The 27,930-nt window shown below is 46.5% G+C and overlaps 2 pseudogenes; both read right to left on the bottom strand.

Moving 5' to 3' along the window:
• Window positions 1–508: 508 nt before the first annotated feature.
• On the bottom strand, window positions 509–1,914 carry LOC110295256 (inactive 2'-5' oligoadenylate synthetase 1C-like; annotated as a pseudogene).
• Window positions 1,915–27,444: 25,530 nt separating this feature from the next.
• Window positions 27,445–27,698, bottom strand: LOC147005118 (signal recognition particle RNA; annotated as a pseudogene).
• Window positions 27,699–27,930: the final 232 nt, after the last annotated feature.

Consider the following 27,930-nt stretch of genomic DNA (forward strand, 5'->3'; position numbering starts at 1 on the left):
ACACCGAATTTAAGTACACTGTAGCTGTCTTCAGACACTCCAGAAGAGGGCACCAGATCTCGTTAAGGATGGTTGTGAGCCACCATGTGGTTGCTGGGATTTGAACTCTGGACCTTCGGAAGAGCAGTCGGGTGCTCTTACCCACTGAGCTCAGTAAGGAAGGTGATGTCACCAAGGAGGTGACCCTCTATGAACTTATCCAGCCTCCAAGCTGGAGTGCTGCAGAGAGCAATCCGAGTGCTGCTAAGGTTTTTCGCCATCCTGAGGGCAGGAATGTCTGCTGACTGCAGCCTTTTTTTTTTTTTTCAAAGTCCATGCAATTTTATTCTCCTGCACTGCCAGAAACCCAGCCTGCATGTTGCAGAAACAGTGCACTTCAATGATCACTAGACAGATTCCCATGGCTCCAGGGACATGTGCAGCTGTGGAAGAGTTTCTATGTGAGATGAGGATGGATCCCTCAGAGTGCACACCCCCCTCATGGCTTGCTGTGGTTTGTTGATGATGATCAGCCACTATTGGACAGAACCTCCCAACAGGTGGACAGATGGAAGTCAATCTTGCGTTCATCTCTGTCCATCACAGCCTAACTCCCAGAAAACACTGTTAGAGGCTTAGGCAGATGAAGCAGGCTGTGAGGAAGGCTGTCCATGGGCAGGCAGGGATCAGAAGCCTGGGGTCTGATCACAGGTTGGATGTCCCTCGCTGGCTCCATGAGCACCATCCTGTCCTCTCTAGGTCAAAGTCTTACAGCAGAGGAGGACATGCCCCTGACTCTGGAGCCTCCTGGGCAGATGCTTGGGTGCTCACAGGAAGACATCCTTTTCTCTCTGGCGGCACATCCCAGGAGCTCACTCGGGAACCATCCCTGTTCTTAAAGCATGGGTAATCCAGCCAGGCTTTTGCCTCTTCTGCCAGTATGCACCAGCCCTGTAAGTTTAAACCAGCCACGTTCCACGTTGGGTCTGCTGGGTCCAAGATCAGAGGACTGACTCTTTTGATCTGTGAGTACAGGTAGGCATTGACCTGTTCGTGTAGAACGTCATAATACAATGTCCAGTAGATTCGAAGACATAGGTACTTAGTGATCAGTTCTAAGACGGTTCGGAAACCCCGAGCTGTCTCTGTTTCGTGTTTGCCTGGAAGCTCATGTTCCCAGGCGTAGACAGTGAGCAGCTCCAGGGCGTACTGTGGAGGCAGTGGCTCCCTCAGCTTCTCCTTACACGGTTGATACCAGTGCTTGACCAGACAGATGAGGTTCTTCAGCTCGCATGGACGTTTCCACAGAAAATCTTGCTGAAGCTCCATGAAGCAGATGTTGAACTCGCCCTCCTTACCCAGCATGGTGCACTCACGGATGAGTCGGGCGTATACTTTGTTGTAGATATCACAGTTACGACGTTCTTTTCTTCTCACTTCATACAGGGCATCATAGGCTGTCTGCATATGAAATTCCACCTCCTGCTGAAACTTGGGGTAGCTCAGCTTGAAGCTCAAGGACCTGAAGTTGGGCTGGTCTGAGCTCTGGACCTCAAACTTCTCTCTCAGTCGTTTTTCTTGCTGGAACTGGCACAGGTGTTTCTGAATTTCCTCGATGACCTCTTTCTGTAGCTTGAACTGATCGTCAAAGCAGGTGAGATTATTAAAGAATACCAATAGGTCGACCTCTGACCTGCCCTTGAGCACGGTGTATCGATTGTAGGAACCACCCATCACAACCCTGGAGATCCTCACAGGGTGGGAGGCACCTTGGAAGCATCTCTCCTTCAGGAAAGCACTTATGGAGTTCACGTCTGTTCTGAGCTCAGTAAGGAAGGTGATGTCACCAAGGAGGTGACCCTCTATGAACTTATCCAGCCTCCAAGCTGGAGTGCTGCAGAGAGCAATCCGAGTGCTGCTAAGGTTTTTCGCCATCCTGAGGGCAGGAATGTCTGCTGACTGCAGCCTTTTTTTTTTTTTTTTTTTTTGCCGTTTCAATTGTTTTATTACATGCAATTCAGGGTCTGCACACCCCATCTCACCAGCCCGACACACCGAATTTAAAGAAAGGCTTAGCTGAGTTCTTTTCAAGTTAGGACTTACTTACGTGCATTCATGTTCTCACTGATGGATGCTGTTTTCCACCCATCCCCAAGAGTGTGCCTCCAGTTCTGGCCTGCACAGATGAGTGCAGGGAGTGGGTGTACGCACCAAGGATCCTTCCTAAACCACCCACTGCTTGCAAACTCTATCTAAATGGGAATTCTGCCACCTAGTGGCCAAAGTCAGTTAGGCTTAGACTGAACAGGGAGTGTGCCCCACTTAGTGGTCAGTGAGACTCTGCAACTTGACAGGCACAAGGTCCACTCTCCATGCAGCCCCCTATCCAGCTACTGCTCAGCAGCAACTGATGAATGGTAGCATTTTAATCTATTTACAGGCTGATCAGGCTTGTCTTTCTTGTGTCTCTTCATCACGTTGTGACCACCCGGTGGTAGGAATACAAGGCTGAGCAGCTCTCCAGGTCAGAAGTGGGAACACCACACAGCATCCACATCAGAGGGCACACCGATGTCCTCAGCAGCATTAGTGAGTTCACCAGGTGAGCCACGAGGACGGCACTAAGTGGAAAGCAATGGTGCTAACCAACAAATCCTGGCTGCAGGGTGGGTGGTTACAGGACTGTCAGAGAGTGACAAGAGGCGACAACCTGTGAGAATGTTCTGGGATCTCCGTAGTAGTTCTGGTTGTACAACCTTATGAGTATTACTCAACATAAAAATTGTTTACTTTTTGAAATGTTATTTACATTGATTTGTTGGAACAAAAACGTATGTACATGTGGCAGAGGACTTATGGAGATCAGCTCTTTCCTGCCACCTTGTGGGGTCCTGGGATCACACTCAGCTTGTCAGTCTTTGTGGCCAGAACATTTAACAGTGAGTCACCTCACCCGCCTCCCCACTCCCCACTCCCCCCTACACACACACACACACACACACACACACACTTTTTTAAAGATAGGATCTTAGTAGGATATGCCATTAATCCAAGCACTCAAGAAGCTGGGTTAGGTAGATCTCTGTGAGTTCAAGGCCAGCCCAGTCCAGCACATCCAGGGCTGTTACACAGAGAAACCCATTCTTAAAAAACACACACACAAAAAGTCAGGGTCTCATTCTGTAGCTCAGGCTATCCTGGAACTCATTATTAGACCAGATTGGCCTGCCTCTGCTTTCCAAGTACCGAGATCAAAGGCATGTACCACTATATATGACAGCCCTTTAAAAATTTTTAAATTATGTTTATTCATTTACTTAGTGAGTGTGTGATGTATGTGTACACACTTGTGGAAGCCAAGGGACAAACTTCAGGAGTTGGTTCTCTCCTCCCCTGGGGGATCCCAGGGATGAAACGCAGGTTGTCAGACTTAGTAGCAAGATGTCCATCTCACAATCCCTAATGTTTTAAAGACTTATTTTTATTTTGCATATGTGTGGGTGTTTTGTCTGCATGTGTGTCTATTTCTGACCATGTATATAGTGCCTATGGAGGCCAGAAAAGGGCACTGGATCCTCAAGAATTTAAGTTACAAATGGTTGTTAACTACCAGCTGGGTGCTAAGCAGCAAACTTGGGTCCTTTGGAAGAGCATTGAGCACTGCTAAGTATGGTGATATATGCTTTTAATCCCAGCAGTTGGAAGACAGACAGGTAGGTAGACAGATCTCTAAGTTCAAGACCAGCATGGCCTACATGGTGAGTTCCCCAGCCAGCCAGGGCTACACAGTAAGACCCCGTCTCAAACATTATATATCATTTTTAATGTGTATAAATCTTCTTGTATGTGTATATGTGCACTGTGTGTGTGTGTGCTTAGTGTCTGTGGAGGCCAGAAGAGGCACTCCATCATCTGGAATTGGAGTTATGAGAAGCTTGTGAGCCACCATATAAGAGAACTGAACCTAGTTTCTCTGCAAATGCACCAAGTGTTCTTTTTTTTTTTTTTTTTTTTTTTGGTTTTTTGAGACAGGGTTTCTCTGTATAGCCCTGGCTGTCCTGGAACTCACTTTGTAGACCAGGCTGGCCTCGAACTCAGAAATCCGCCTGCCTCTGCCTCCCGAGTGCTGGGATTAAAGGCGCGCGCCACCACGCCCGGCTGCACCAAGTGTTCTTAACCGTTGAGCCCACATTTTTTTATTTTTATGTATTGATTTACTTTTGAGACAAGATTCTTTGCACATGAGACTGGCCTCAAGCTCACTGTGTAACCAAGGATAACCTCTGATCCTCATTTCACAACCTCCCCTGTTCTGGAATTCCAAGTGTGCACCATAACCAGTTTATGTGGTGTTGGAGATCAAACCTAGGTTTTCGTGACAGGTAGTATCATTCCAATTGAACCATAGCTCCAGCCTCCAAAAAAACAATTTATTTTATTACTCTTTTTTTATTAGATATTTGTATTAGTTAGGGTTCTCTAGAGTCACAGAACTTATGGATAGTCTCTATATAGTAAAGGAATTTATTGATGACTTAGTCTACAGTCCAATTCCCAACAATGGTTCAGTAGTAGCTGCGAATGGAAGTCCAAGGATCTAGCAGTTGCTCAGTCCCACATGGCAAGCAGGCGAGGGAGCAAGAGCTTTAATCTGGGATTAAAGGTATGTTCCACCACACCTTTAATCCCAGATGACCTTAATCTGGAATCCATAGCCACTATGCCTCAAGGTCTCCATACCAAGATCCAGCTCAGAAACTTCTATCTCCCAGCCTCCAGATAAGGGTCACTGGTGAGCCTTCCAATTCTGGATTGTTGTTCATTCCAAATATAGTCAAGTTGACAACCAGGAATAGCCACTACAATATTTTCTTCATTTTACATTTCAAATGCTATCCTGAAAGTCCCCTATACCCTCCACCACCCTGCTCCCCAACCCACCCACTTCCACTTCCTGGCCCTGGCATTCCCTTGTACTGGGGCATAAGACCTTCACAAGACCAAGGGCCTCTCCTCCCCATGATGACTGACTAGGCCATCCTCTGCTACATATGCAGCTAGAGACACAGCTCTGGGGGTACTGGTTAGTTCATATTATTTTATTACTCTTACTACAGTTTACTTACTGGTTGTGTGTATGTGGGGCAGTGGTTGTGGGTTACAGTTTATTTACTGATTGTGTGTATGATGTGGGGCAGTGGTTGTGGGGCATCTTCAGGGCTCACTTGGGAGGTTAAGGAACAGTTTTCCAGAATCTGATTTTTCTTTCGATTATGTGGTTCCCAGGAATCAAACACAGGACATCAGCCTTGGCAGCAAGCACCTTTATATGCAAAGTCATCTCACGGACCCCAAACTGTATACTTCTGAATTTTTATATCTTGATAAAACTGATTTTTAAAAAAGATTTATTTATTTACTTACTTATTTTAAGTAAATGAGTACACTGTTGCTGTCTTCAGACACACCAGAAGAGGACATCGGATCCCATTACAGATGGTTGTGAGCCACCATGTGGTTGCTGGGATTTGAACTCAGGACCTTCGGAAGAACAGTCAGTGCTCTTAACTGCTGAGCCATCTCTCCAGCCTGATAAAGCTAATTTGTGATAAATCCCATTTGTGAGCTGAAGAAATGGCTCAGCATAATAGTTCTTCTTGCTCTTCCAGAGAGCCTAGGGTCAATTCACAGCACCGACATAGCTGCTTGCCATAGTTTGTAACGCTAGTTCCAGGGTATCCAATATACCCTTCTGGTCTCCACGAGTACTAGGCATGCACATGCTATGCAGACATACAAACAAACTGCCTTACTTAGTCAGGGTTTCTGTTGCTGCAAAGAAACACAAAGACCCAATACCGGAACAGCCACCAAGATGGTTGAAGCGAAACAGAAGAAGAAACAGATCTTCAATAAGTTCACCACCACAGCATTAACCTGGATCAACTGGTAGACGTGTCCTACGAGCAGCTGATGCAGTTATACTGCACTCGCATGGGCAGTGCCTGAACCATGGCCTGAGGTAGAAGCAACACTTACTACTTAAGTGCCTGAGAAAAGCCAAGAAGGCACCACCCATGGAGAAGCTGGGATTAAGAGACATGCTCATGCTGCCTGAGACAGTAGGTAGCTTGCTGGGTATGTACAACAGAAAGGCCTTCAACCCAGTGCAGATCAAACCAGAGGTCATGGGCCTAGGCAAGTTTTCCAATAAAGAAAGAAAAAAAACAAAAAACAAAAAGCAAGCTGGGGAGATGTGGGACAATGGGCTACAGACAGACAGTCTGGTATCCAGTCAAGCTTAGGTCTTGAAACCCGGTGGGACCCGCTGGGTGGTAGATGGTTGGAGGTAAGGGACTATGGAGTTAGGCAGGGCTTCATCTATGAGTTCACAACTTGGAGAAGGGGGAGGACAGATACCTCTCTCTGGTTGGATGTAGATGGGAGTCTCTTTCCTGTAGGAGGGTAGAGACCTGCATGAGTAGAGGAGAAAGTGGGTTGGCATCTAGTTTGATGAAGGATCTTGACAACCAGGGGAGCAAATTGACAGCATATACACTGTCTGAAAAGAGGTTAAGGGGGCCCTTGACTTCTTTTAGAGCTAAATAGATGGCATATAATTCTTTATATTGGGGGAGAGTGACTGGGTAGCTCTTTGAATCAGAGGATAGGGGTTCATCTTCAGGGAAGTAGTATATTACTGCTGCAGCCTCCCCCTTTTCCCATCGGTAAATATTGAGGGGGCTCCTGCTATGGGCCCCTTTGAGAATAGTTTAGGAGAACCCTTATTTACATTCGGGAAGGCTTGGTGCTGCTCCTACATGACTGATAGCCACATGCCTCTCCTGTGGGGGCTGTGGGGTGGTAACTTCAACAGGAGTTAGGGGTCCAGGAGACATGATTAAATGCCTTCAGTCTCATGTAGGTGGAAATTACCACCTACTGGGTCCCACCGGGGTTCAAGACCTAAGCTCGACTGGAGACCAGGCTGTCTGTGCATAGCCTGTTGCCCCACAGGGAGGAAAGGCAAGGGTTTATTTGGCTTACACTACAGTATAATGTGTATCACTGAAGGACTTTAGGACAGGAACTCAAGCAGGAAAGTACCCTGGAGATGGGAGCTGATGGAGGGAGCTGTTTACTGGTTTGCTTCCCCCTTCTTGCTCAGCCTGCTTTCTTATAGAACCAAGAACCACCAGCCCAGGATGGCACCACCCACCATAGGCTGGTCTCTCCCACATCAATAACTAGTTAAGAAAATGCCTTACATGGGCTGGTGAGATGGTTCAGTGGTTAAGAGCCTGGACTGCTCTTCCATAGGTCCTGAGTTTAGTTCCCAGCACCCACATGATGGCTAACAAGCATCTGTGATGAGATCTAAATGCCCACTTCTGGTGTGTCTGAAGACAGCTATAGTATATACATTAGTATATACATATATATTTACACATACATACACACACACACACACAATCAGAGAAGGTAGCCATTATGATGAGACTGAGAGGGATGATGGGTGGCCAGCCAGACCTCACCACAAAAAGGATAAGGACAGGAACCACCAGGGGAACCCACAGAATTCTCAAAGCCAGAGAAACTTATCCATGTTCCCTGAGTGTGGCAGGAATATAATCCCAAGAGCCCTAGTCTGCCCTCTCAGCAGACCCAAGAAAGGACATCAGAGTTTCTCTCATCCCCTCAGTGGGCTGGCATTATGTGAGTCTTAGGCTCAAAGCTGGCCATGAGTATAGAGGTGGGCACACACCTGAGACTTAGGCAAGTCCTCACTCCCTGACACTCTAGCCTGGAAACGTGTCCTCCAAAACAGAGTTCTCCGTGCTAAAGTACCTAGAGGTCCAGAAGGTTTAGTCAATAAGCCTCCCTTCCCAGACGTTCCTCCTTGAAAAACGTATTTAATGTCAGGTCCACCCTGAGAAATGGGTATAAGTTATGCACCCATTCTCCACATGAACAACCAATAAGCTGTTGAGAACCACGGACTGTGGCTCTCATCGAGATCCGCTCTAGGGAGCCGCGGAGAAGGCATGTGACTACAGAACAACCTGTAGAAGGCCCTCTGCACTCCCTGCCACAACCACCACCACCAACTAAGGACAATCACCACTGGGACAAGCAGGAACTCCCATTTCCCCCTGCCCTAGACTAGACTCTATCCCCAGCCCAAGGGCCCATGACTCTGTTCTCAGCTCTTCCAGAACTCCCAGAGGCACCTGGATGTCCAAGAGTCTGAGAAACCCATGGCCCTGGTCTCATCGAACCCCCAATCAGCTCCAGCTTTCCTGTATCTTACACTGCATTTTCCCACCTTCAAAGTGATGTCTCAGAGCTTCCCTACAGCCTGGCACCCACCCTTGTGACAACAGCATGGGATAAGCACAGTCAAATTCCCCTCCCCAAGTGGCCATGCCCTGCGGTGGGATGGACATTGTCCAACATCCCAGTGCCTGGGAAACAGAGGCAGGCAGATCTCTATGAGTTCAAGACTAGCTTGATCTACCAGAGATAAGACAGGCAAGGTGAAGCCGGGCGTTGGTGGTGCACGCCTTTAATCCCAGCACTCGGAAGGCAGGGGCAGGCAGATTTTTTTAGTTTGAGGCCAGCCTGGTCTACAGAGTGAGTTCCAGGACAGCCAGGGAGAAACCCTGTCTCTAAAAACAAACAAACAAACAAACAGACATGGTGGCTTTAGGAGCCAGCTAAAGTTACATAGAGAGACTATGGAGAGAGAGAGAGAGAGAGAGAGAGAGAGAGAGAGAGAGAGAGAGAGAGAGAGAGAAGAGAGAATTCACCATACTTGCCCCCAGGGGTAGGAGGAAATAGAGAGGGAGAAGGGAAGGCCAGCAGCAGCCCCACCTTGCATTTCTTCACCTTGGTTGCAGACAAGGAGAACAAGACAGCTGTGTCCTGGCAGAGCTTCCGGCAAAGTTCCTGGCTGTCTTGGTCTCCAGGGTGGTGCCACACCACAGGGTTCTGAGGAAAAGGGAACCAGGACGTTTGGAACTTGTTCAATAGTGCTGAGCTGCCCCGGCTCCGAACCTGTTCATCTTGTTTTGCTCTGCTTCTTCACGCCAACTCTTCTCAAAAACCCAAGGGCTTGGCTTTCTTGGACTTCCTTATGTCTCCATCTTGGAGCCCTCACACTTCCTTCCTTCCTGAGGCTCCTCACCTGTCTTCTATTAGAGGCGGTGGAACAGGAGGGAGAAGACTCCACAATCCCAACCCAGTGCCTCACAGCTTATTATTCCAATCAACCTTGCTGCTACAACCTCTCATGTCCTTGGAAGCCACCAAAGGTAGCACTGGGAATTTGGCCTCTTGCCCAGGCTCAAACTTCAAATAGATAGGGAAGACTCTACAGTACAAAACACATCTCATGTGGGCTGAATATAAACTACATTTCCTTTGATCCTTTGAATGCAGTGTATCCCTTGTTAACCTGTATGTGGCACCCCTCTCAGGCTGTCTGCTTTCCTTTTAAGACAAACCTTTTTCACCAGCTTGGGATCCCATCAGGCACAGAGCTTGCTCTGAAACCCACAAAGGTGTTGGTTGCTTAGCTTTCACATCCTGCCAGGGTCAACAACCACAGACACTACAAACATATAGATGGCATATGCTAAGCACCAGCTGTTTACACTAGCCATACAGGCATATAGATGGCATATGCTATGCATCAGCTATTTACATTAGCCATATAGACATATAATGGTATATGTTATGTACCAGCTGTTTACATTGGCTATCTGTATATAAGCTTCGACCAACCTGATGGACCGATGTTATTTCCAAAATTGTGTGTCATACTAAGACTAAATCCTGTAGGAGGATATGTTCTAGGGCTGAGCCTCTTCACAGGTTTTGGATTCCATCAGGGAAGTCAAGTACAGCTGGATGTCAGTCTAGGGGGCACCCAAGGGAGGAGATTACTATTTTATTGGATTCTTATACTTCTTTCTTCCTTCTAACTTATTCTATCCTAGTCCCTTCCAAGCCTCCAACACTGGGTAGGAGAGAAAGAAGGTGAGAGGAGAAAAGCTATGGGCAAGCAGGACTATCTGTTCCTCCTTCCTCCTGCTAATTAGGGACAATGAGTTCCTTGGGGCAAGTCCAATCTTTTTTTTGTTTGTTTTTTGTTTTTCGAGACAGGGTTTCTATGTACAGCCCTGGCTGTCCTGGAACTCACTCTGTAGACCAGGCTGGCCTCGAACTCAGAAATCCGTCTGCCTCTGCCTCCCAAGTGCTGGGATTAAAGGCGTGCTCCACCATGCCCGGTGGGGCAAGTCCAATCTTTGTCGTCAGGGTATCTCCAACTTCTTGTCAAACCACAAGAGCAACAACCAGGAGCGGCAGGGACCATCAGTAGCCTCCCTACCCCTCTCTGGGCTCTGGCATTTGTTCCCTCTCCAGAGTCCCCAGAATTAAACTAACAGCACCTGGCAAAAACCACACCTCTGCTAGTGCATGAGGCAAATCATAATCACTTGCTGTAAAGCAGCCTCTCACCCCACACCTGGGATTAAAACAAAAAATACAGCCGGGTGTGGTGGCGCACACCCAAGCACCTGGGAGGCAGAGGCAGGCGGATTTCTAAGTTCGAGGTCAGTCTGGTCTACAGAGTGAGTTCCAGGACAGCCAGGGCTACACAGAGAAACCCTGTCTCGAAAAGCAAACAACAACAACAACAACAACAAATAACAAAAAACAACAAAACAAAACCAAAAAACAAAAACAAAAAAAATATATTCACATAACATAACTGGGTTTTTTAAAGATTTATTTATTTTTATTTATATGAGTACACTGCAGCTGTCTTCAGACACACACCAAAAGAGGGCATCAGAACCCATTACAGATGGTTGTAAGCTACCATGTGGTTGCTGGGATTTGAACTCAAAACCTCCGGAAGAGTAGTTAGTGCTCTTAACCACCGAGCCATCTCTCCAGCCCCCATAACTGAGTTTTTTAAAGAAACCAAAATTTTCACTACATAGGACTGACTATGTAAAAAAGAGGAAGATGGAGGGGAAAGTGGCCTTGCAAAGGCTTCTGGGAATTATTCAGGTAATCCAGAGAGCTATTGAAGGACTGGGAGAAGGATAGAGCTTCCAGGATCAGGTGTCCATTTACAGTGCAGGCTGGGAAAGATGAGAGGTGCAAAGTACATCAGGAGCCACACATTTCAGGGCAAGGAGGTCACAGGCCAAGCTCTGGGTGGAGCAGGAATGACTCAAGGAGCCACGCCCCATAAGGCAGGGACCATTGAGCTCAGTGTAGACAGATGAGCAGAGCTGAGTAGCTGGCCAGACTACTCCTACCTTCAAGGAATTCAAAGAAATGGGAACTGCTTCCACAGCACCACACAATGCTAGCTCAGCTGCCAGCCCCACTCTGGCCATGTGGCTTGGAGCAGCCCAATCAGTGAATGTTCTCATACAGGGAGGACCAAAGAACTGTAAGCAGCAAAGGTCCTTCACTCAGCTAGTGAAGGGTGTATACTGGGGCAGGGCAAGTCCCACAGCATGGATAAGAAAGGATGTGCCAGCCTCAAAATGCCCCAGGTGCTTTTATTGCAAGAGGGAGAATGGAGGTCTCAGGATATGGGAAGGAAAATGGAGGAAGCAAGATGCAGCATGGAGGATAAAGGATACAGGATCCATGATGGAGAATAGAAGACATAGTGTGAAAGGAGAATGCAGGATACGAGATGCAAGATGCAGGGTAGATGGAACAGGACACAGGAGGAAGGTTGCAAGGTGGAAAATGAACACAGAACAGAAGATGCAGGATGAAGGACATAAGTGTTGCATGGGAGATGAAGAACACAGGACACAAGATGCACTGTGAATGACACAGAAGAGAGGATGCAGGAAGGAGGAACAGATAGTCCTGCTTGCCCATAGCTGCCATCTAATAGCCTCGGCATAAAAAATGAACAAATTATCCCTGCTCATTGGTTCAAACCCTGAACTGAGCAGTTGTCAGGAAGGACTGAGTCCATCCAGGGAGCAGGGATTTCCTGTGGAAGGCTGTGTGCCTGTGGGCGCCAGTACCTTAAGGTATTGCCCTAGAAAACCTCAGGGCTCCTGCCTGGGTGCCCTGCCCAGACCTGCTTTCCTGAAAACACTCAGAACTTACCTTTCCCCTGGAAAGGCCTCTGTCTCTGAAATGGCAGAGTTGGTTTGCTCTGGCTATCATGTAAATGACTGAGTGACTAGGAGCCTAGCTGAGAGCAGAGGGGGACGCAGAGAGCTCACTATTAGTAGGAACATCGTCAGGACTTTCTCAGGGTTGTTTGGAGGACGTTTCTTAAGGGTATCACTGGGCGGAGGCTGCTGCCCAGTCCCAGCTTGTCCTGGAGGAAGTGGATGGGAGGAATTAATGCAATGTAAGTGTGAAAGGTAGAGGAGTGTGGTGGGAATGAGTCATTGGTGGGTAGAGCAGACAGGTCTGCCTGACTGTGCTGGGAAGCAGGCCTCAGGAATGGCTGGTTGAGTGGCCTTGGAGTTCAGATCTGACTACTTGCCTCGAAAGGGCTGCTGTCCTAGTTATTTCTTTATCTGTCAGTCAGTATCTGAAAACATCCACACAGCACACTGCATTCAGCATCAACAGTCTTAGAGAAAGGGCCATGTTCCCAGGGGGGTGCACAAGCTCTATGGCTCACCTGCAATACCTATGACCAGAGAAGGGCTGGACAGATGCCACTGCCAGCTGCCCAGGAGCGTGGGGAGAGAGAAGACACCACCTCATATCACAGGGACAGAGCTGGGTGAAGGAATAGGGGGGGTGTAACTACCATGACCCCTGGGGAGCCAGGGCCTTGACCTCCTACTCTGAGCTAAATCACTATGAGGTTTCACAATCCTCGGGACTGCCCTCCTGGTGACTGGCATATGACCTCAACATATGGTCAGTTCTGCCCCTCTCAGTTCAGAGGTGACATCCCAGAAAAAAAACAGCAAAATGATATAGAGACAGACTCCCAGGTCTCCTAGCCTTGCTGAGGAAGGACATTCTGAACGGGCTGCATGCAGATGGCTGGGTCCAAAGGAAACTCTAATTCCCCAAGCCCCCAAAGACAATCCAAATACCCAGAAATGGGCTCAACCTAGGCTATAGGAGGATTTCTGGCAGTTAGATAAAAGCCAGCTGGAGAGATGGCTCTGTGGTTAAGAACACTGCTCTTCCAGAGGTCCTGAGTTCAATTCCCAGCAACCATATGGTGGCTCTGAAAGATCCTGACAGAATGTAAAAGATCACAGAAGCCCTGAAATTGGCAAAATAGATTTCACTGTTAGCAGAACTAGCCTCACTGATTTAGAAAAATAGAGGTGCACAATGCTCTGGTCGCTCTTTGAACCCGTGTGTGTGCCAATGTTTTGACCGTTCCTTGAACCCAGGTGTGTGCCCACTGCTGCACCTCATTGCCAGGTGTTTGTGATATTGGTTTCTGGGAAAGAGTCAGAAAATCTCCCCAGCAACCACATCCGGGCCAATCCGGAGTTGCTACACCTGCACCAGACTCTTTCCTTGTACCCCTCCCATACCCATTTCTTGAGAATAGACATTGTTTAGATCTGGAAATCCCCTACTCCCCCCTTCTCCTTTCCCCCGAGGGCCTATAAAAACCGAGACCCCTTTCCTCTGGTGGTTGACTCCTCTACCCCTGCGTGGGATATGAGTCGTCCCCAGAGCTCTGGCTTTCCCCGAATAAAGCCTCATGTGGTTTGCATCAAGCTTGGTCTCTCGTGAGTTCTTGGGGGTCCGCTATTGTCCCGAGGCCTGCGCGAGGGGCTCCTCTCGGGGTCTTTCAGCTCACAACCATCTGTAATGGGATCTGATGCCCTCTTCTCTTCTGGTATGTGTCTGAAGACAGGGACAGTGCACTCATACAAATAAAATAAATAAATATTTAAAAAAAAAAAAAGCCAGCACTCCTCAGAAATTGTGAAGCTGTTCTCCTCCACTGAAAAAAGTCATTTCCCTTACCTCTGGCTGAAGGGACACAGGGCTACTCATGTTGCCTTTGGCATTTCAAAACTTAGGATGGTCTCCAGGCTCCTCAATATCATAAGTACCTGTTATACATTTCAAAATCCACACTAGTACCCTGGCCCTTTTCACAGTACATTATCACTGTCTTCAGACACACCAGGAGAGGGCATCAGATCCCATTATAGAGGTTGTGTGCCCATTACATGTGGTTGCTGGGAATTGAACTTAGGACCTTTAGAAGAGCAGTCAGTGCTCCTAACCACTGACCCACCTCTCCAGCCCTCAGTCTACTAATTTCTCCCTCTACTCTGGATTCTTCCAGATGCCTCCAGCTGTGCTCTTTTTCATATCTACAATAAAACACTCACTCCCTCTTACCCAGGGAGTGGTGGTTCATACCTTTAATCCCAGCACTCAGGCAGCAGAAGCAGGTGAATCTCTAAACTCAAGGACAGCCTGGGACACACAGAAAAACCCTGTCTCTAAATAAATTAATAAATAACCCTTCCCCTTTACTCTATTGGTTTATACAGAGATGAGTCCTGAGGACCCTGCAGTACTTCACCAGTGCAGTGCGTCAGTCAGAGAGGACAGGTCATAGAGGAGCTTAGGGGGAAAGCTAAGCCTGTAATTTTACTGCCTGGTACAGTGTCTCATGCCTACAATCCCAACAGCTCTGGGGTGACCTTTACCCAATGGAGAGAAAGGAGAGAGCAGCCGTGGCTTTGGGGGAAATGAAAACAGTGTCTTTAGTGGGAAGATGTGCCACATGGGTGTAGAGAGATACCCAGTGCAGCGAGTCAGAGCCAAGAGATACAAGAGGATGTCTAGGCACGGACTATTAGAAACCAGATGCTCCCCGGCCCCTGCCCACCATTAGCAGCTCAGTGGAAGCAGCCAAAACCAAATGCAACACATCTCCACTATCATCGGGTGTTTCATATTCTCTGTATATGCATGAGATATACCCCTTTAAAAGGGTCTGGCCACCACAGCCTGCTCTCTGTTTCCTGGTCTCTCTGTCTCTCAATCTTGGTCTCTGTTTCTGTCCCCCCTCACCCACACACCCTCATCCAGAGGCATTCTTTGCATACAGACTACCCCCCAATAAATCTCTCCTGTGAGATCTACTGCCTTGAGTGACTTTTCAGTATATCTTGGCCCGGACCTGCAAAGGTACCCCGAGGTTTTCATGTTTTTATATTTGATATTTCTTACATGTGAATGGGCAGGTATGCACAGGCATGAGTGTGGGGATATAAGTGTGTGCATGTGTGTGTGTGTTCAGGCATGATAGTGATAAGGATATGTATATGTATGTCCTGTTGTGGGTTCACAGGGCTCTACAGCACAGCTGACCAGTCCATACATGGGGAAGCCATTTGCAGGTCCCAGAGGGAACATAAGGCTCCCATGTCTACACTGGTGTTAAAGCTTCCACAGTTAACCCTTAAGTCCATCATCTGTCTTTCCAGGTATCCTCAAAAGGGCCATTGGCAGCATAGATAGCAATGTCATGAGGAAGTGCTAAGGGCATAGATGGCTGCTGGGGACAGAGCTGTAGCTCACTGGGGCTGTGAGAGTTCAAGTGCTCTGCTTTGCCTGGTACACATGCTAGCTAGTCCAGGCTGGAGGCTATACAGGGCTCTATCTGACTCATCCTTCACAGGCAGGCAGGGTGTGACTGCTCATAAGGATTCTCAGACCTACCCCACAAAGCCATTGTAGGCTGACTAAGGTGCCTCAGGGTATTTACCTAGACTGACATCAGCCAAGATGATCCATAAAGAGTGGATCTCTTCTAGGAAGGCCAAGGGCCTCAAAGTTGTCCTTCTTTCCTCATGGGTTGTAAGTCCTTAAGCCTACTAACCCTGATTAAGCACAGAAGGGTACCACACGTACTATATTCTGACTGTTTGAGTGCACTGCATCAAGGCCAAGTGGATTCTGGGAGAAGTAGCTGCTGGGCAAAGGAAAGCATCCTGCCTAGCAATCTATTTGAAGCTCATACTCTATGGCTATATGTGATGTCTCGTCACATACGCATTGGCCCTCATGGACCCTCAGTCCAACTCAGGAAATCTCTAGGGAGGCTCTCCTTTAGGAGAAGAAACTTCTTTTTTGTTGTTGTTGTTGTTTTTTTTGGGGGGGTGTGTTTTTTTTTTTTTGTTTTGTTTTGTTTTTTTGAGACAGGGTTTCTCTGTGTAGCCCTGGCTGTCCTCAAACTCAGAAATCCGCCTGCCTCTGCCTCCCAAGTGCTGGGATTAAAGGTGTGCACTACCACGCCCCGGCAGAGAAGAAACTTCTTAAGTATGCAGGGCTTTCTGGTCCTCAGGGTGAATATGCTACTCACAATGGGGAAGGCCTAGGTAGAAGCTGAAATCAGCCCTGTGTGTGACAGATGTGCCTTTAGGTGACTTGGCCACCCATTCATTTATTCACCACTGATCCATGATCCATCTAGTTGTGTACAGTACCGTGCCTACTGACAGCCAAGATCAGATTCAGCCTCTGGTACAGAAGACAGTGTTAGTAAAGGTGATTCCCCTGGCTTGATCTCAGAGACCTAGCAACTGCTTATATTATCACCTACCATGGCCAGGTGTGTGCTGGGGATGAAAGAACCACCAGCTACCCCAGCTCTCTCTGCTCCCATCTGTATGCCTGTCTACATGTCCACTTATATGCCTCTATCTCTGTCCTAGATCCCCCTTCCCTCAATAAATCACTTTTACACAAGATCTGTTGCACGGTGTAACTTTTTAGCAGTACAAGTTGTCATAGGCCCATGGGGCATATTTTTTTGTCATAACAGTGCTGAGCCAAGCTCCACAGGACACCTCATTCATTCCACAAACAGTGCCACAAAAGCCAGATGTGATTGCACATGCCATTGGTCTCAGCACTCTGGCTAGCCAGTCAGACATTCAAGGACAAGCTCGCTAGTAAGAATTAGCAAGTCTGGGGTTTATTAACTCGTTTCAAAAACCAAAATATTTTTTAAAAATATGATTTGAGCTGGGCGTGGTGGTGCACGCCTTTAATCCCAGCACTTGGGAGGCAGAGGCAGGCAAATTTCTGAGTTCGAGGCCAGCCTGGTCTACAAAGTGAGTGCCAGGACAGCCAGGGCTACAGAGAAACCCTGTCTTGGAAAAACCAAAAAAAAAAAAAAAATATATATATATATATATATATATATATATTTGATTTGGGGGCTGGAGAGATGGCTCAGTGTTTAAGAGCACTGACTGCTCTTTCAGACGTCCTGAGTTCAGTTCCCAGCAACCATATGGTGGCTCACAACTATCTGTAATAGGATCTGATGCCCTCTTCTCCTGTGTGTCTGAAGACAGCTACAGTGTACTTATATACATTAAATAAATAAATAAATAAATCTTTTAAAAATATATATGATTTTGAGCCAAGCATTGGTGGCACAAACCTTTAATCCCAACATTTTAATCCCACAGATAGATAGATAGATAGATAGATAGATAGATAGATAGATAGATAGATAGGACTGGAGATGGAGAGATGGCTGAGCAGTTTAGAGCACTAGCTGTTCTGGTAGAGGATCAAAGTTCAGTTTACAGTATCCACATTGGATCTGGCACCTTTTTCTCACCATCTTGAGCACTGACTGTATATGGTAAACAGATAGATGAAAACACCTATACATATTAAGTAAAACGAAATAATAAAAAATAAAATACGAGCTAAAGAGATGGCTGAGCAGTTAAGAACACTGGCTGCTCTTCCATCTGCTCTGGATTGATTCCCAACACTAAGATACCATCAGACAATCATTAGTAACTCCAGTTCCCAGGGAATCAGACGCCTTCTTTTGTCCTCCAGTGGCCACTGCATGGATATACATACAGGCAAAAACACCCACACACATAAAATAAAATAAATCTTAAAAATGAATAGAGCCGGGGCTGGAGAGATGGCTCAACAGTTCAAAGCACTGACTGCTCAATCCTGAGTTAAATTCCCAGCAACAGCACAGTGGCTCACAAACATCTGTAATGGGATCTGATGCCCTCTTCTGGGGTGTCTGAAGACAGCTACAGTGTCATATAAATAAATAAATCCTCCGGGGCCTAACAAACACAGAAGTGGATGATCACAGTCAGCTATTGGATGGATCACACGGCCCCCAATGGAGGAGCTAGAGAAATTACCCAAGGAGCTAAAGGGAACTGCAACCCTATAGGTGGAACAACAATATGAACTAACCAGTACCCCAGAGCTCTTGTCTCTAGCTGCATATGTATCAAAAGATGGCCTAGTTGGCCATCACTGCAAAGAGAGGCCCATTGGACTTGCAAACTTTATTTGCCCCAGTACAGGGGAACGCCAGGGCCAAAAAGGGGGAGTGGGTGGTTGGGGATTGGGGGGGGGTATGGGGGACTTTTGGGATAGCATTGAAAATGTAAACGAGGAAAATACCTAATAAAAAAATAAATTAAAATAAATAAATAAATAAATCAATCTTAAAAAAAAATACAATAAAAAATGAATAGAGCCAGTATAGTGCTACACGCCTTTAGTCCTAGCACTTGAAAGGAAGAAACAATTGGATCTCTGTGAGTTTGAAACCAGCCTAGTCTACATAGAGAGTTTTGGGACAGATAGAGCTACACAGAGAAACCCTGTCTCAAACAACAAACAAACAAACAAACAAACAAATAATATTTGGGGTAAACTCTGAAAAAAAGAGGGGAAGCTAACTAGTGGTGGGTCAGATAGGGATTGGTCCCAGATGAAGGACACACCTGTCCCAAGGAACAGACACACAGAAAGAAGGACAGGAGGCCTGGGTGGGTGAGCAAAGCATCTGCTTGCTTTGAGGTTGACTGCCTGACAAAGTAGAATGTGATATTTTAAGCTGGAGATTTCTGGGGCTGGAAATACAGCTTGGTAGAGCATTTGCCTAGCATACACGAACCCTGGCATCACTCTCCAACACTGTATAAACCAGGCATAGTGGCTCAGACCTGTAATGCAGTATAGACCCTACCTCAAAAAAAGAAAGAATAGAAAAGTGGGGCCCAGTCTTGCATTATGGTAACCCCTCTTTCAGAGTCCAGCTCCAGACAAAGCCCACCTACAGCACCACGAGCTAGTGAGCCACATCCCAGTTCACAAAGGGAGAGGCCCAGGCAACAGGAGCCTCTCACCCTGGACATGTTCAGCCAAGAGCTGTCAAAAGTCACTTGATCCTGTCTTCAGGGCTAACAGCTAGAACCTTTCCAGCTCTGAGACCCACGGTGGGTGTTCATATGTTAGCTCTCCTGTATACAGAGGAATCCTTGGCAGGAACCCTTCCCAGACCTGATGGACTCTGAGTCACCAGGGCCCAGTCACTCTGGAGGCTGATGTCATCTCCAGTGCTTGTGAAAAAGTGTTTTATTGCTGGGATGGGATCCAGGACTTGCTGGATCCCATCCTAGCAATAGAGGCCCCCACCATGAAGTTGTTCTGACATTGCTGTTGGTCACTCAAAACTGTCCTTACATCTCACTCACCCTTGGAAGAACCTGGAGATGTGCGATTCTTTCTATCCCTCCTCTGAATGAGTTACTTATCACGAGGCTGCACTCCATTTCCAGCCTTCATTCTGGTATCAAGAATTCTCCACCTCACCCCCATTCCACTCACCTACCAACATGCACCACCACCCCAGGGCCTAGCTCCAGACTCTCCAGAGATTTCAGGAGAAATTTGCTGGTCTGAAAACAAAGGTGCCAGTTCCTGGAGGAACCCCCAAAGGTTTGGCTGATGAAACTCTTCCCAGTGGGCCCACTGTGGCAACAAGCAGTCTGCTAAGATCATCAGATTCCAAGGCAACAATGGCTTGCCATTAGGAGATAGATACCTAGCCAGCAGAGGCCACATGGGAGGATGGGTGGCTACACGTGGTCTATGACCCAGTTGGCCTTGCTAGGTCATTGATTCACAATTGTTAGTCTACGTAAATCTCCCATCATTTGAGTATGAAAACTATGTTTTAACATTTGTCATAGTTAGCCTTGTCAACTTGGCACAGCCTCAAGTCATCTGAGAGAAGTCTTAATTACTTAGATCAGACTGGCCTGTGGCCACGTTGAGAAACTATTTTGATTATAAGAGGACCCAGCACATTGTGGGAAGTATCAACCCTAGGCAGGAGGTCCTGGGCTATGTAAGAAAGCTAGCTATACATGAGCCTATAAGTGATTAAGCCAGAAAACTATTCCTCCATGATTTCTGCTTCAGGTTTCTGCCTTGAGTTCCTGCTCTGAATTCCCTCAGAGATAGACTATCACCTGGACCTGTAGGTCAGGTCAAACCTTTTCTCCTCTAAGTAGCTTTTTGTTACAGTATGTTTTATTACAGTAACAGAGATGAAACTAGAATAACATTAAAAATTATTAAAAGGAGCTGGAGAGATGTCTCATTGGTTAAGAGCACTGGCTGTTCTTTCAGAGGACTTCTCCACTTACCCCAAATTTCAGTGACTAGACCCACCTAGACCCTGCCAAACATCCTTGGCCACCTGCCTATCGTGGAGGCCACAGGCCTCAGCTCCCACTGAAACCTCACATGGTTCTTCTTCCTCCAAAGCATGGCAGAAAGACCCTTTCTCCTTCCTCATATCTGCCTTTTTTCTCTTGGGACCTGGAAATCCTGCCTGTACCTTCTGCCCAACAATTATTCCCTGGCTTTCATTACTGACAAATCAAGAACCAATTATGGAACAAGACCTTAGCATCAGAACCACTCCCTTCACTAAACATTCCATGTCATACATATGTAGACACTTATTATTCACCCACGGTCAAAGTTTGCAATGTGTGTGAGTTTGCAAAGCCAAGGTGAGTCAGCTGTGGGTCTTGAAGACTGCTGTTCCAGTGAGGGGTCGATCTTCCTGGTACTGCTGTGTGTGCTGAACCCAGACAGCCCAGGGGGGCAGCAGCGTCTTCATTAGGTGTAAACAAGCCGCTGAAACTGTATCCTCTAAAAGTTAGATTGATGTTCCAGTCCCACATGGGAAATAGGGCTTTGGCAGAGTAGGCAGTTAAGATGAGGTCATGCTGGATTAGGGTGGCCCTGAGTACAATGACTGCTTTTCTTCTAAGCAGAGGGAAAGCTGAGGTGTGTCCCATAAGTAGAATGTTTGTCCAGTACACATGAGGGCTCTGACCCTAGCTGTATCAATGTGTTAGTTACTTTCTATTGCTGTGATAAAATACCAAGACTAGGGCTGGAGAGGTCCTAAAACACCATGACCAGGCTCACAATGGTTAAAAGCACTTACTATTTGTTCAAGTAACCTGAGTTCAGTTCCCAGCACCCATGCTCACAGTTCACAGTCCCCTATAAATCTAGCTCAAGGGGATAGGATAGCCTTTTCTGGTTTCTGTGGGTACATGAACACAGATACACACATACATACATACATGCATACATACATACATACATACATACAGTGGTGATGCACACCTTTAATCCCAGCACTTGGGAGGCAGAGGCAGGCAGATTTCTGAGTTTGAGACCAGCCTGCTCTACAGAGTGAGTTCCAGGACAGCCAGGGTTATACAGAGAAACCCTGTCTCAAAAAAAAAAAAAAAAAAAAAAAAAAAGACCAACAACAAAAATTTTTGTCTTAGCCGGGCGTGGTGGCGCACGCCTTTAATCCCAGCACTCGGGAGGCAGAGGCAGGCGGATTTCTGAGTTCGAGGCCAGCCTGGTCTACAAAGTGAGTTCCAGGACAGCCAGAGCTATACAGAGAAACCCTGTCTTGAAAAACCAAAAAAAAAAAAAAAAATTTTGTCTTAAATGACCAGAACCAATTTAAGGAAGAAGAAATTTATCTGAGAGGGAGGGTTCATGATGGTAGGGGACATATGGGAGCTGACAGCTAAAGCTGAAGCTAAGAGGTAACATCTAGGGGCTGGAGAGATGGCTCAGCACTGGCTGTTTTCCCAGAGGTCCTGAGTTCAATTCCCAGCAACCACATGATGGTTCACAACCATCTGTAATAGGATCTGACGCCCTCTTATTGTGTGTCTGGAGACATTTACAGTGTATGCATTCATATACATTAAATTAATTAATTGATTAATTAATTAAAAAGAGGTAACACCTAAAGCTACACACAGAAGACAGAGAAAGCAAACTGGACTGGCTATGAACTCTCAAAACTGACCACCAGTGACTGACTTCCTCTGATAAGGCTCCAACTCCTAAGTTCCATACTCTCCCAAAATAGTGTCCCCAGGGCTGGTGAGATGGCTCAGTGGGTAAGAACACCCGACTGCTCTTCCGAAGGTCCGAAGTTCAAATCCCAGCAACCACATGGTGGCTCACAACCACCGGTAATGAGATCTGATGCCCTCTTCTGGTGTCTGAAGACAGCTACATTAAATAAATAAATCTATCTTAAAAAAAAATAGTGTCCCCAATGGAGGACCAACCATTTAACTACCTATGAGGGACATTTCTTCTTAAAACCTGAATGAATGACTGAATGACTATGATAGGAAAAGAAGCTGTGAGGGCCATCTGGCTGTCATCTGTCATTCCACTGATGGTGAGAGTCGATTTGCTGATTTGACTGGCGAGACCTGTCTGTCTCCCTAGCTCACTTCATTTAGGTCCCCTCAAAGCTGTTGATTAGTGGAAGATGGTGACCTTCCTCAATAAGGAAGAACTAATCTTTGGTCAAGAGCGGTCAAAAGTATATGATTGGCTGCACCTCCCTGATAGAACATCCAAACCAGCTCTCAAGGAAACAGGCTGTGTGACAAGCTGTTTGGAGAGAGGTTTGTTTACTCCAGGGACATCAGGACCTATGGCTGAAGCAGGCCTGAGACAGACCCTCCTCTAGAAGGAATGGCCTGATGATACTTGATTTCAAATGTCACCTTCTGAAGTGATGACAGACCATATTTCTTTACGGTAAGCCTCATGACTGGGTCCTTTGCAGCCCAAGAAAACTAAAACAATTTTGTGCATTTTAAAAAAATAATTATGGGCAAATACAGCCACTCTCCTTTCTTGAAAACAACAGGATTATTATAAGGAAGAACAGCCCCCACTGGCATCAGTACCCAGACACCAAAATTCTCAGCACAAAGATGTATTACCCTGGATAAGCCAGCAGTGTGTGTGTGTGTGTGTGTGTGTGTGTGTGTGTGTGTGTGTGTGTTGGGGGAGGAGTGCAGCAGAAGCAAGCAAGAAAAGTAAGAGAGAACTTGTTTCTGCAGGATGGATTTTTAAGGGGAAAAGAGGGAGTCTATAATAGGATGAATTGGCAAATTCCGAAATTCCGACTGGACATATTAGTCAAACAATGAATTTCGATTGTTGGACCCCGATGTTTTGTCTCAGAAATGAGTCAGTAGCCAAATAAGGGAATAGATCTGAGGAGCTAGCTTAAGGAATGTAGCAGTTTTCAAGATGGAAGAGGGAAAGGAGTTAAAGGGCAACACCTATAGCAATGTTTGCTGTTCTCCAGCCAGCTAGAGCCCTTCAGGCATGTCATAGCCAGGTCTATGGACCCCCGAGGCTCACTTCCAACTCCCTAGTTATTACTATAGTTTGTTGGCCTGTTTGCCCTGAATGCACAAAGTGCTAGGACAGATCCCCATCACTGCATAAACCAGATGTGGGATGGTACATGCCTGTAATCCCAGTACCAGAGAAGGAGAGGGGGGAGAACTGAAAGCTGAAGGCCATTCTCAGCTATATAGCAGGCTTGAGGCCAGCCTCAGCTACTTGAAATCTTGACTCACAAAAAACCCAGTTAAGATGAATAAATGAAATATAACAAAGTGGTTCATCATCTAGTCAAGTGACTAGAGAAAAACACCAGGTACTATGGCAATGTTTGGATAGTTAACAAAACCACAAGAAACAAAACCCAGGGGCTAGAGAGATGGCTCAGAGGCTAAGAGCATTGACTGTTCTTCCTGAATTCAATTCCCAGCAACCACATGGTGGCTCACAACCATCTATAATGTGATCTGATGCCCTCTTCTGGCATGCAGGCTTATATGTAGGCAGAACACTGTATACATAATAAATAAATAAATGTTTAAGAAAGAAAGAAAGAGGACTGGAGAGATGGCTCAGCAGTTAAGAGCATGGGCACTGACTGCTCTTCTAGAGGTCCTGAGTTCAAATCTCAGCAACCACATGGTGGCTTACAACCATAATGTAATGGGATCCCATGCTCTCTTCTGGTGTGTCTGAAAATAGCTATAGTGTACTCACATACATAAAATAAGTAAATAAATCAAAGAAAGAAAGAAAGAAAGAAAGAAAGAAAGAAAGAAAGAAAGAAAGAAAGAAAGAAAGGGAGAGAGAGAGGAAGGGAGGGAGGGAGGGAGGGAGGGAGGGAGAGACAGAGACACAGAGACAGAGAGAGACAGAGAGAGAGAGAAGCAGGACATGGTGCCCCACACTCCCACACCTTTAATCTCAAAACTGTAGAGGCAGAGATAGAACAATTTCTGTGAGTTTGAGACCACCTTGGTCTACATAGTAAGTTCCTGGCCAACCAGAGTTATATGATGAGACCCTATCTTAGAGAGGAGGGTGGGAAGGGATGAGACAGAGGCCACAGCTGAATAGCTTACAGAGAAGAGAGCTAAGTCTGTTAGTCAGTGCAAGAATCCTCACATGTGCTAAGTCTTGGGTTTCATACCCAGCACAAAAAAAAAAGGGGGGGGGGGGATGGGAAGAGGGAATTCAAAATCCTTGAGACTTTTAATTCCATGCAGCATCTAAAGTGATTTTTTAGATTTATGGCAAGTATTTTTTTTATGAGTGTTTTGCCTGCATATATGTATGGGTACCATGTGTGAAGTGCTCACAGAGCCCAGAAGAGGGAGTTGGGTCCCTGGTGTGGGCTGGGGGATGGAGGTGAGGATGGTGAGGGCAGAGTGTCTCTGCATTTTTCCAAAAGGAAGCAAGAAGACAGTTTGGTACAACAACTTAGTAGTGTTGCTTCGAACACTTCTTTGTCTTCCAGGTGCCTAAAGTCTGACACTGAGTGATTTCTTTTAGGCATATTTAAGTACAGCACTATTTGGTGAAAACCATCTGGTGATAATTAACTCAATCTCATGTGCACAACAAAACATAGATTCTATAGGTCAACGGAGAAAAACAAGTTCATGATAAGGGTCTGAAGCTAGAATGTCTCCAGGCCACACAGCACAAAGGTCACAGCACTAGAAAGCTCGTCCACTCCAGCTTTCTGGGTAGAAAACAGGTTTTACATTCTTTCCCTTGAAGGAACAACCCCTTGTGCTCAATATTCCAGGTTTCCATAGTGGCTGCCTATTTGTGAGCACAAAGACCTCTGTGCTCCCTACACTCTGGAACTAGAGTTGCATATGGTTAGCTGCCCTGTGGGTGTTGGGAACCAAACGTGGATCCTCTGTAAAAGCTGCCAGTATTCTTAACTGCCAAGCCATCGCTCCAACCCCAGCTTAGAGCATCTATTCTGCTCTTCCACCGAGCCTAGATTGTTTAGCACACATGAGGGTATATAACCTGACCACATGACCACTTCATGGTAGGGTTAAGGCTAAGGTTCGTGTAAATATGAGAAAGTAGACTTAACAGCAGACTAGACATAGCCAGTAATATCCAAAAGGGAGGAGAGAATAGCAAGAAATAAAGAACAGAGGCAATAAAGTGAAAGAAGCAGGAGGAGAGAACAGAGAGAAAAACATGGGAGTAGCAGCATTGTAAGGACGATAGCTGAGGAGAGGGAAGCCCGTGAGCAGGAGGGAGCATAAGGTAGTGGAGGAGGTGAAAAGAGACAGGGTGCTAGCGTGGACTTTGAAATGTTTAACAGGTACCTGTGATACTGAGGGAACCGAAAGAGCAGCCTGGCCTTTGACATGCTAATAGGCATCTGAGGTAGCCAGCTGTGGTAGTTTGAATAGGAATGGTCTAAACAGGCTCCTGGATTTGAATGCTTGCTAATTATGAAGTGGCACTATGAAAGAGAGAATAGAGGGTGTGGCTTTTTTGGGAGGAAGTATGTCACTGCGGGTAGGCTTTGGGGCTTCTTTTTTTTTTTTTTTTTTTTTTTTTGGTTTTTTGAGACAGGGTTTCTCTGTGTAGCCCTGGCTGTCCTGGAACTCACTTGTAGACCAGGCTGGCCTCGAACTCAGAAATCCGCCTGCCTCTGCCTCCCAAGTGCTGGGATTAAAGGCGTGCGCCACCACCGCCCGGCTGGGGCTTCTTTTTTTAGAGGAAGCTGAGACAGGGTTTCTCTGTGTAACCCTGGCTGTTCTGGAACTCCATCTGTAGTTCAAGCTGGCCTTGAACTTAGACATCACCCTGCCTCTGTCTTTTGAGTCTTGTGACCACCATGGCCCAGCCTGGTTTGAGCTTTAGGGCTTCTAAGGGGCTCAAGCTAGGCCCAGACTCTCTCTTTCCCTGCTGCCTGCAGATAGATCTGGACGTAGAAGTCCATGTCTGCCTAAGTGCTGCCATTCTCCCTGCCACGGGGATTGTGGGCCTCCTTCTGCCCAGGGCCATTGGCCATCAGCCCACAAGGACAAAGGGAGCACACTCAACTAACAGGGTTTAGAGAAGCTAGACGGGGTTTAGTGAGCATGAATGGAAATAATGGCATTTCAGGATCAGCTTTCGAGAGACAGATCAACTTTATACAGGTGACTCAAGGGTAATATTGAAGGGCTATCAACACCCAGGGTAAGCTGGCGAAAGGCTGAAGTACCAAGGTGCTTTATTAGCATGGGGAGGCATTCCCGGCATTCAGGTGCTTCCAACACAATCTCACTGAGGTTCTGTGACATTCTGCTGGTAGGGGCTGGAAAGATTTCAGGCTTCTCACATAATTTCAGAGAAAGAGAAGTCCCACTGGTAAAAGAAAGAGAAGTCCCACTGGTAAAAGTCGTCCGTCATTTTGCACCAAGCTCAGGGATTCTGGGTAGTGTCAGACTCAGATCTAGTTAGTAGGGCTCAACACAGGATAATGAACTAAACCTCTGAAACTGTGAGCAAGCCCCAATTAAACGCTTTCTTTAGAAGTTACTATGATGTGGCTTCTTTTCCCAGCAGTAGAAGAGACTGAGACACCACATGTCCCTTCTCTTCTGCTAGAGGTAAGGGAAATGATTCTTCTCTTTTTTTTTTAAAGACTTATTTATTTATTATATATAAGTACACTGTAGCTGTCTTCAGACACACCAGAAGAGGGCATCAGATCTCATTACGGATGGTTGTGAGCCACTGCTTTTATGTGGTGTGTGTAAGGGGTTTCCACCTTCTGTTTTTCTGGGGCCTTAGGTGGATTTATAGGTTTGGTTTCTTTTTCCATATATATATACATCCATGTGTCCCTGTGTTCCAGATATAATTTGATAAGTATGTATGTGATAAAACTTTGCATGAAGCCCGGCACTTGGGAGGCAGAGGCAGGCAGATTTCTGAGTTTGAGACCAGCCTGGTCTACAGAGTGAGTTCCAGGACAGCCAGTGCTACACAGAGAAACCCTGTCTTTTTTTTTTTTTTTTTTTTTTTTTTTGGTTTTTCAAGACAGGGTTTCTCTGTGTAGTCCTGGCTGTCCTGGAACTCACTTTGTAGACCAGGCTGGCCTCGAACTCAGAAATCTGCCTGCCTCTGCCTCCCGAGTGCTGGGATTAAAGGCGTGCGCCACCACGCCCGGCGAGAAACCCTGTCTTGAAAAAACAAAAACAAAAAACAAAACAAAACAAACAAAACCTTTGCATGAACTAATTAGTTATATCAGTCTAAATCATGGATATTTCCTACACAGTGCCAAGCCTACTGTCTCAACATTTACACTCAAAGTAAGAGTGAAGAGCTGCCTTGTAAAATGGAGTCACTCTGGACAAGACACTGCCTGCAAGCTGTTGTCTGGTATAAAATGGAGAAACT

Source organism: Mus caroli, unplaced genomic scaffold (assembly GCF_978045245.1).
Source record: "Mus caroli unplaced genomic scaffold, Mus_caroli_1 scaffold_4, whole genome shotgun sequence".
NCBI classification, from domain to species: domain Eukaryota; kingdom Metazoa; phylum Chordata; class Mammalia; order Rodentia; family Muridae; genus Mus; species Mus caroli.